This window comes from Nerophis ophidion, linkage group LG07 (genome assembly GCF_033978795.1).
Source record: "Nerophis ophidion isolate RoL-2023_Sa linkage group LG07, RoL_Noph_v1.0, whole genome shotgun sequence".
Taxonomy (NCBI): Eukaryota; Metazoa; Chordata; class Actinopteri; order Syngnathiformes; family Syngnathidae; genus Nerophis; species Nerophis ophidion.
In genome coordinates this window covers 33,181,802-33,192,382 of record NC_084617.1, presented here as the reverse complement: position 1 = coordinate 33,192,382, position 10,581 = coordinate 33,181,802, and the positions used below count along the sequence as shown (strand labels likewise).

General features: G+C 41.0%; 1 protein-coding gene across 1 annotated transcript in view; it reads right to left on the bottom strand.

Moving 5' to 3' along the window:
- Positions 1-2,574: 2,574 nt before the first annotated feature.
- Positions 2,575-10,581, bottom strand: part of mapk1 (mitogen-activated protein kinase 1) — a 43,864-nt gene continuing 35,857 nt past the window's right edge. The window contains exon 9 of the mRNA XM_061906022.1: positions 2,575-2,797. The gene's annotated coding sequence lies outside the window, so the exon portion shown is untranslated. The remainder of the gene's footprint in view (positions 2,798-10,581) is intronic.

Genomic DNA, 10,581 nt, shown 5'->3' with positions numbered 1-10,581 from the left:
TAAATATGAAAAAAACAATTAAATATGATAAAAACACGACTAAATGTGATAAAAACAACTAAATATGATAAAAACACGACTAAATGTGATAAAAACAACTAAATGTGATAAAAAACACAACTAGATGTGATAAAAACAACTAAATGTGATAAAAGACAAATACATGTGATAAAACACTACAGATGTAATCAAAACAACTAAATGTGATAAAAACACCACTAAATATGATAAGAACACCACTAAATGTGATAAAAACAACTGAATGTGATAAAAACACAACTAGATGTGATAAAAACATGACAACATGTGAGGTGATAAAAACAACAAAATGTGATAAAACACGACAAGATGTGATGAATAAATGTGATAAAAACACGACTAAAAAATAGAAGAGATTCTTAATCTCAAAGGGACTTTCCTGATAAAGTTTTGAAATGTTTCAAGTGTTGAAAAGAAGAAATGTTCATTTTTTTTAAGAGAAGAAATGTTTAATTTGTTGAAAAGAAGACATTTTGCAAGTGTTGCAAGTTTGGCAATGAGACGTTCAGGGACCAGCGGCAGGTCACTTACCCCAACAACACGTGTCTGCGGGTGGGATCAGCACCCATGAAGGCACCATCAGCTTCTCTCTGTGAAGTGGAGGCCCATGAAAACGTTTCCGGAGGGGACAGTCACGCTGTCACGCCGCGTTAGAGTGCAGGAAAACCGCATGGATCCTTGGGAACATTCGCTCAGAGCACGGCGGGTATGAGGCCCTCGTCAGGCGGGACAAGAGTGCCTCTCTGTCCGCCATAATCAATAATTAATGATCAATAATCGGTGCGAGGAACATGTTGTTGATCAATAATTAAAGATCAATAATCGGTGCGAGGGACTTGTTGTTGATCAATAACCGGTGCGAGGAACATGTTGATCAATAATTAATGATTAAAAATCGGTGCGAGGAACATGTTGTTGATCAATGATTAATGACCAATAATCGGTGCTAGGAACATGTTGTTGATCAATAATTCATGATCAATAATCGGTGCTAGGAACATGTTGTTGATCAATAATTAAAGAACAATAATCGGTGCGAGGAACTTGTTGTTGATCAATAATCGGTGCGAGGAACATGTTGTTGATCAATAATCAATGATCAATAACCGGTGTGAGGAACATGTTGTTGATCAATAATTATCAATAATTTGTGCGAGGAACATGTTGTTGATCAATAATTGAATATCAATAATCGGTGCTAAAAACTTGTTGTTGATCAATAATCGTGCGAGGAACATGTTGTTGATCAATAATTAATGATCAATAATCGGTGCGAGGAACTTGTTGTTGATCATTAATCGGTGCGAGGAACTTGTTGTTGATCAATAAACTAAAGCAGCACAGATCAACAATTAATGATCAATAATCGGTGCGAGGAACTTGTTGTTGATCATTAATCGGTGCGAGGAACTTGTTGTTGATCAATAATCGGTGCGAGGAACATGTTGTCGATCAATAGTTAATGATCAATAATCGGTGTTGTGCTGCTGCAAACTAAAGCAGCTTTTCTTCTTAGTACTGCTGCCTTTGCGTGTCGCGGGAAATATGCACCCGCACACTGACGAGCAGACTTCCTGGTTGAAGATCATGTGACCTGTTGTCTACCAACACTTGACACTGATGTGAATCACGACATGAAAACGCACCCGGGTCACTTTTGAACAAACGCTGCTGATTGGCCAACAGACTAGCTTGCAGAAGTTTGCGGCACATTTTCTTTGCCTGAAGTTGGCGTGAAAGTGTCGTCTCATGTCCACTTTGTACAGGAAAAGACCCGCCATTGGGCTCCTTTGAGGTCAAATGGAAGATCTCCGATCTTTTCTCGGTAAGCGTGAAGGCAACACGAGCCTAGCTACTGAACTGCTGCTACAAATAGCGACCAATCAGCGACAAGTCCAATCTTAGCTCATCCAATAGGCCCCGTCGTGGGGCGGAGCTAGGCAGCGACAGCCAAACAAATCGCGCGCCCGCTAAGATCTTGTTTTTGACTGTGCGCGCGACCGAGACTAAACACGTGCCAAACGTCAGTGATGGCCAGTGCGCATGCGTGGTGGCTCAAAGGTAAACAACTTGACGTCATCGTTTTAATCACTGATGGAGGTAATGCATGTACATCATTACAATCAATTGATAATCTATTAATGAACATTAAGTATTCATTACAATCAATACAACATATTCATAATCTATTCATGTACGTTAAGTAACCATTACTGTCAATACAACATATTAATAATCTATTCATGAACATAAAGCATTAATTACTATCAAAACAAGACATTAACATATTTAATTGATCAATACTTCTGCTGCAACATAAAAGATTGTTGCCTAAAAAGAGGTCATTTGAACGCTGATCAAATTAGTGTGAGATATTTCTATTTCAAAATGGATTTAATGGGACAAGGCGCCCTCTGCTGGCAAAACGAGGAGCACTGTAGCAAAAGTTAGTTTCGTGTTGGAGCTTTTAATATGAAAAAATTAGGTTTTGTAGTAACAACGCAGAAGAACAAGTTCCTGTTGACTGGACTCAGATTTTGGGGAAAAACATTTTTATTGACAAAGTACACTTGATTAGAAGATTTGTCTTCCACTTATTTTGCATGTTTGAAAAGAGTCTTCCACAATAAGAGTCCGATTCTTCACAAAAGTTGCAACAATCTTTCAAACACCACTTCCTGTTCTTCTTCTGCTGGCAGGAAGTTGAGCACTGAGGTCCACACAAAGACAACAACACGGCAGCCACACAAGATCCTCACTATAAGCAAAAAGGAAAATACAAAGTTGGAATTTCACATTTTCTTCAATAAACACAAATCTACACAGCCACACCCCTTACCATTCTACCACACCACCCTACCCCCTATAATCCATTCGCCATACCACCTTAACCCCCAACCACCTAGCACCTTAACCCCCTACCACACTTCCATCCTACCACCTTAACCCCCTACCACCCTTTTATCTTAACACCTTAACCCCCTACCACCCTTCCATCCTACCACCTTAATCCCCCTTCCATCCTACCACCTTAAACCCCTACCACCCTTCCATCCTACCACCTTAACCCCCTACTATCTTAAACTCCTACCACCCTACCATCCGACCACCCTAACCCCTTACCACCCTTCCACCTTAAAGGCCTACTGAAACCCACTACTACCGACCACGCAGTCTGATAGTATATATATCAATGATGAAATATTAACATTGCAACACATGCCAATACGGCCGGTTTAGTTGACTAAATTACAATTTTAAATTTCCCGCGGAGTTTCCTGTTGAAAACGTCGCGGAATGATGACGCGTATGATAACGCGTGTTTGTGACGTTATTGGTTGGAGGGGACATATTAGCCCAGCACCACTTGCGGCTAAAAGTCCATTCATCCATCCATTTTCTACCGCTTATTCCCTTTGGGGTTGCGGGGGATGCTGGTGCCTATCTCAGCTACAATCGGGCGGAAGGCGGAGTACACCCTGAACAAGTCGCCACCTCATCACAGGCGGCTAAAAGTGGTCTCTTTTCACCGCGCAATTACACAGTATTTTGGACATCTGTGTTGCTAAATCTTTTGCAATTTGTTCAATTAATAATGGAGAAGTCAAAATAGAAAGATGGAGGTGGGAAGCTTTAGCCTTTAGGCACACAAACACACGGTGTTTCCTTGTTTAAAATTCCCGGAGGTGAAGCTTTACTATGAATCAGAGCAGTCAAGCGAACATGGTTCCGGACCACTTGTCAACCGGCAGGTTTCGGTGAGAAAACTGTGGTGAAAAGTCGCCTCTTACCGGAGATCAGCGGAGCTTCTGTCCTGCTGCTGCTTCGTGACTTCTCTCAGAGACTGGCGTCAACACACCCGTGCACACACCCCTCCGACTATCAGGTACTATTTAACTCACTAAAAAACTAGCAACACAATAGAAAGATAAGGGATTTCCCAGAATTATCCTAGTAAATGTGTCTAAAAACATCTGAATCGCTCCCAATGCAATCGCCTTTTTTTTTCTCTAGTCCTTCACTCTAAATTTCCTCATCCACTTATCTTTCATCCTCGCTCAAATTAATGAGGAAATTGTCGCTTTCACGTTCCGAATAGCTCTTGCTGCTGGAGGCTCACATTATAAACAATGTGAGGATGTGAGGAGCCCTCACACTGGTGACATCATCGTCTGCTACTTCCAGTAAAGGCAAAGCTTTTTTATTACTGACCAAAAGTTGCGAACTTTATCGTCGATGTTCTACTAAATCCTTTCAGCAAAAATATGGCAATATCGCGCAATGATCAAGTATGACACATAGAATGGACCTGCTATCCCCGTTTAAATAAGAACATCTCATTTCAGTAGGCCTTTAACCCCCTACCGTCCTACCACATTAACCACCTACCTTCTTACCACTCTAACCACCTTCCACCCTACCATCCTACAACCTTAAGCCCCTACAACCCCCACCCCTACCACCCTGCCAACTCAACCCCCTACCATATTAACCCACTATCCCCCTACAACCCTAACCCCCTACCACTCTTCCACCCTACCACCTTAACCCCCTAGCGCCCTAACATCCTACCACCCTACCAATTTAACCCGATACCACCCATAACCCCCTGCCACCCATAACCCCCTGCCATCTTAACCCCCACCACCCTTCCACCCTAACTCCCTACCATCCAACCATCCTTGCACACCTTAACCCTCTACCACCCCACCACCATAACCCCCCTACAACCCTCCCACCCTACCTTCCTACCACCCTGAAATCCTACCATCATACCACCCATAAAACCCTAACGCCCTACTTCCAAAAAAAAACTACCACCTTACCATACTGCCACCCTAATCCCCTACCATTCTATCACCCTAACCCCCTACCACCACTAATCCCCTACCATCCTACCACTCTAACTCCTTACCACACCTACCAGTTTATCACTCAATCAATCAATCAATGTTTACTTATATAGCCCTAAATCACTAGTGTCTCAAAGGGCTGCACAAACCACGACCACATCCTCGGTAGGCCCACATAAGGGCAAGGGAAACTCACACCCAGTGGGACGTCGGTGACAATGATGACCCAGTGGGACGTCGGTGACAATGATGACTATGAGAACCTTGGAGAGGACGAAAGCATCTTAACGCCCACCACCCAAACCCCCTACCACCATACTGTCCTACCACCCTACCCCGCCTAGCTCCTACCACACCCTGATTGTGTTCAAGAGTACACGGCACTACTGCCATCACAACAACTTCCTGTCAGAGGAGGCAAAAACACACAGCACACACTACCATCCCGCCGCCTTAGGATGAATATCTACCACCTTCACGTTGCTTTCAACATCACATCAACTAAATATCTACCACCGACATGTCGCTTTCAACATCACATAAACTAAATATCTACCACCTTCATGTTGCCTTCAACACCACATCAACTAAATATCTACCAAATTCATGTTGCCTTCAACATCACATCAATTAAATATCTACCATCCTCACGTTGCCTTCAAACATCACATCAACTAAATATCTACCACCTTCACGTTGCATTCAACATCACAGCAACTAAATACCTACCACCTTCATGTTGCCTTCAAAATCACATCAACTAAATATCTACTGCCGTCATGTAGCTTTCAACATCACATCAACTAAATATCTACCACTTTCTTGTTGCCTTCAACATCACATCAACTAAATATCTACTGCTGTCATGTTGCTTTCAACATCACATCAACTAACTAACACCTTCATGTTGCCTTCAAGATCACATCAATTAAATTTCTACCACCTTCATGTTGCCTTTAACATCACATCAATTAAATACCTACCACCCTCATGTTACCTTCAAACATCACATCAACTAAATATCTACCACCTTCACGTTGCATTCAACATCACAGCAACTAAGTATCTACCACATTCATGTTGCCTTCAACATCACATCAACTAAATATCTACTACCGTCACGTTGCTTTCAACATCACATCAACTAAATACCTACCACTTCCCTGTTGCCTTCAACACCACATCAACTAAATATTTACCACCTTCACATTCCTTTCAACATCACAACTAAATGTCTAACACCTTCATGTTGCCTTCCTACATTACATCAACTAAATATCTACCATCTTCATGTTGCCTTCTACATTACAACTCAATATCTACCATCTTCATGTTGCCTTCTACATTACAACTAAATATCTACCATCTTCATGTTGCCTTCAACATCACATCAACTAAATGTCTACCACCTTCATGTTGCTTTCAACATCACATCAACTAAATATCTACCATTTTCATATTGCCTTCTACATTACAACTAAATATCTACCATCTTCATGTTGTCTTCTACATTACAACTAAATATCTACCATCTTCATGTTGCTTTCAACATCACATCAACTAAATATCTACTACCTTCATGTTGCCTTCAACACATCAACTAAATATCTACCACCTTCATGTTCCCTCCAACACTACATCAACTAAATATCGACCACTTTCAGGTTTCCTTCAACACCACATCAACTACATTTTTACCACCTTCTTGTTGCCTTCAACACCACATCAACTAAATATCTACCACCTTCATGTTGCCTTCAACACTACATCAACTCAATATCTACCATCTTCATGGAGCCTTCAACACCACATCAACTAAATATCTACCACCTAAATGTTGCCTTCAACACCACATCAACTAAATATCTACCACCTAAATGTTGCCTTCAACACCACATCAACTAAATATCTACCACCTTCATCTGCCTTCAACATCACATCAACTAAATATCTACCACCTTCATGTTGCCTTCAAAATCACATCAACTAAATATCTACCACTTTCAGGTTGCCTTCAACACCACATCAACTACATTTTTACCACCTTCATGTTGCCTTCAACACCACATCAACTAAATATCTACCATCTTCATGTTGCCTTCAACATCACATCAACTAAATATCTACCACCTTAATGTTACTTTCAACACCACATCAACTAAATATCTACCACCTTCAGGTTGCCTTCGACACCACACCCTCTAAATATCAACCATCTTCATGTTGCCTTCAACATCAGATCAACTAAATATCTACCACCTTTATGTTGCTTTTAACATCACATCAACTAAATATCTACCATCTTCATGTTGCCTTCCACATCAAAACTAATTATCTACCATCTTCATGTTGCCTTCAACATCAAATCAACTAAATATCTACCACATTCTTGTTTCCTTCAACACCACAACTAAACACCTACCACCTTCATGTTGCCTTCATCATCACATCAACTAAATAGCTACCACATTGATGTTGCCTTCAACATCACATCAACTAAATGTCTAACACCGTCACATTGCTTTCAACATCACATCAACTAAATATCTAACACCTTCATGTTGCCTTCCTACATTACATCAACTAAATATCTACCATCTTCATGTTGCCTTCTACATTACAACTAAATATCTACCATCTTCATGTTGCCTTCTACATTAAAACTGAATATCTACCATCTTCATGTTGCCTTCAACATCACATCAACTAAATATCTACCACCTTGATGTTACTTTCAACACCACATCAACTAAATATCTACCACCTTCAGGTTGCCTTCAACACCACATCCTCTAAATATCAACCATCTTCATGTTGCCTTCACCATCAGATCAACTAAATATCTACCATCTTCATGTTTCCTTTAACATCACATCAACTAAATATCTACCACCTTAATGTTGCCTTCAACACCACATAAACTAAATATATACCATCTTCATGTTGCCTTCAACACCAAATCAACTAAATATCTACCATTTTCATGTTGCCTTTAACACCACATCATCTAAATATCTACCACCTTAATGTTGCCTTCAAAACCACATCAACTAAATATCTACCACATTCACGCTGCCTTCAACATCACATCAACTAAATATCTACCACCTTCATGTTGCCTTCAACATCACATCAACTAAATATCTACCACTTTCAGGCTGACTTCAACACCACATCAACTACATTTTTACCACCTTCAACACCACATCAACTAAATATCTACCATCTTCATGTTGCATTCAACATCACATCAACTAAATATCTACCACCTTAATGTTGCTTTCAACACCACATCAAGTAAATATTTACCACGTTCAGGTTGCCTTCAACACCACATCCTCTAAATATCGACCATCTTCATGTTGCCTGCAACACCACATCAACTAAATATCTACCATCTTCATGTTGCCTTCAACACCACATCCACTAAATATCTACCACATCCACGCTGCCTTCAACATCACATTAACTAAATATCTACCACCTTCATGTCGCCTTCAACATCACATCAACTAAATATCTACCACTTTCAGGTTGCCTTCAACACCACATCAACTACATTTTCACCACCTTCATGTTGCCTTCAACACCACATCAACTAAATATCTACCATCTTCATGTTGCCATCAACATCAAATCAACTAAATATCTACCACCTTAATGTTACTTTCAACACCACATCAACTAAATATTTACCACCTTCAGGTTGCCTTCAACACCACATCAACTAAATATCTACCATCTTCATGTTGCCTTCAACACCACATCAACTAAATATCTACCACCTCCACGCTGCCTTCAACATCACATCAACTAAATATCTACCACCTTCATGTTGCCTTCAATATCATATCAACTAAATATCTACCACTTTCAGGTTGCCTTCAACACCACATCAACTACATTTTTACCACCTTCATGTTGCCTTCAACACCACATCAACTAAATATCTACCATCTTCATGTTTCCTTCAACATCACAACAACTAAATATCTACCACCTTAATGTTGCTTTCAACACTACATCAACTAAATATTTACCACTTTCAGGTTGCCTTCAACACCACATCCTCTAAATATCGACCATCTTCATGTTGCCTTCAACATCAGATCAACTAAATATCTACCACCTTCATGTTGCTTTTAACATCACATCAACTAAATATGTACCATCTTCATGTTGCCTTCCACATCACAACTAAATATCTACCATCTTCATGTTGCCTTCAACATCAAATCAACTAAATATGTACCACATTCCTGTTGCCTTTAATACCACATCAACTAAATACCTACCACATTCATGTTACCTTTATCATCACATCACCTAAATAGCTACCACATTCATGTTGCCTTCAACATCACAACTAAATATCTACCATCTTCATGTTGTCTTCAAGACCACATATACTAAATATCTACCACCTTCATGTTTCATATTTATACAATTAAAACCAAGTAATGTACAGGTTGTCTTGTCAGGAACATCACCCTCTGTTGGCTGGTGTCATGACTGCAAAATAAAGACATCACCCTCTGCTGGCTGGTATCATGACTGCAACATTAAGACATCACAGATGGTTTAATGCAGGGTCTTCTGTAAAAGTGCTAACAACATTGCTTATGCTAAGCTAAAGACCTCATCAGTGTGATAATTGATCTGATCAATAATCGACTGTTAAGGACAAAACGGTAAAGTTGACCACGCCCACTCAATAATTAAAATGTAAGCTAGCTCGTTAGCTGGTGGCTCAGTTTAAGTAGGACAGGAAATTGGCTCCACCGAATGAGGTAAGCCCCGCCCCGCCCTTTCTGAGACTAACTGAAGTCAAACAAAACCCCAGCTGCCTTCTGGGAAATCTTCACCTACCTGGACGTGGTCATGGCTGACAGGAAGTGAGCAGGTGACCCTCCAAGATGGCGGACACTTGCGTGCTGGTCTTCCAGCAGAAAGAGCGCCACACAACAAGACAACAAGAACAACAATGTTGGCGATGGACCCCCGGCAAAGGACAGTCTAACAAAGTGGGCGTGACAAGAAAGAAACAACCACCACAACTTAACAGCAACTGTGTGGCAACGTGGCAAGGGGGCGGAGCCAGCAACGTGGAGGCAAAGTCCACAGAATCATCTGCAGGAAGAAGTTAGCAACATGTTACACTTTATACTTGTTCTTTATTCACTCCTTCACAATCACCATTACTCCTTCACACTCACCAGCAATCCTTCACGCTCACATCACTCCTTCACACTCAGTCCTGCACACCCAACATGACTCCTTCACACTCGCCAGCATTATTTCACACTCGCCATCACTCGCCATCACTCCTTCACACTCGACATCACTCCTTCACACTCGACATCACTACTGCACACTCGACATCACTACTGCACACTCACCATCACTCTTCACACTCAACATCACTCATTCACACTCAACATCACTCCTTCACAGTCAACATCACTCTTCACACTCACGATCACTTCTTCACACTCACGATCACTTCTTCACACTCGCTATCACTACTTCACAATCACTCATTCAGTCACCATCACTCCTTCACACTCACCATCACTCCTTCACTCATTATCACTCCTTCACACTCACCATCACTCCTTCACCCATTATCACTCTTTTACACTCACCATCACTCCTTCACACTCACCATCACTCCTTCACACTCGCCATC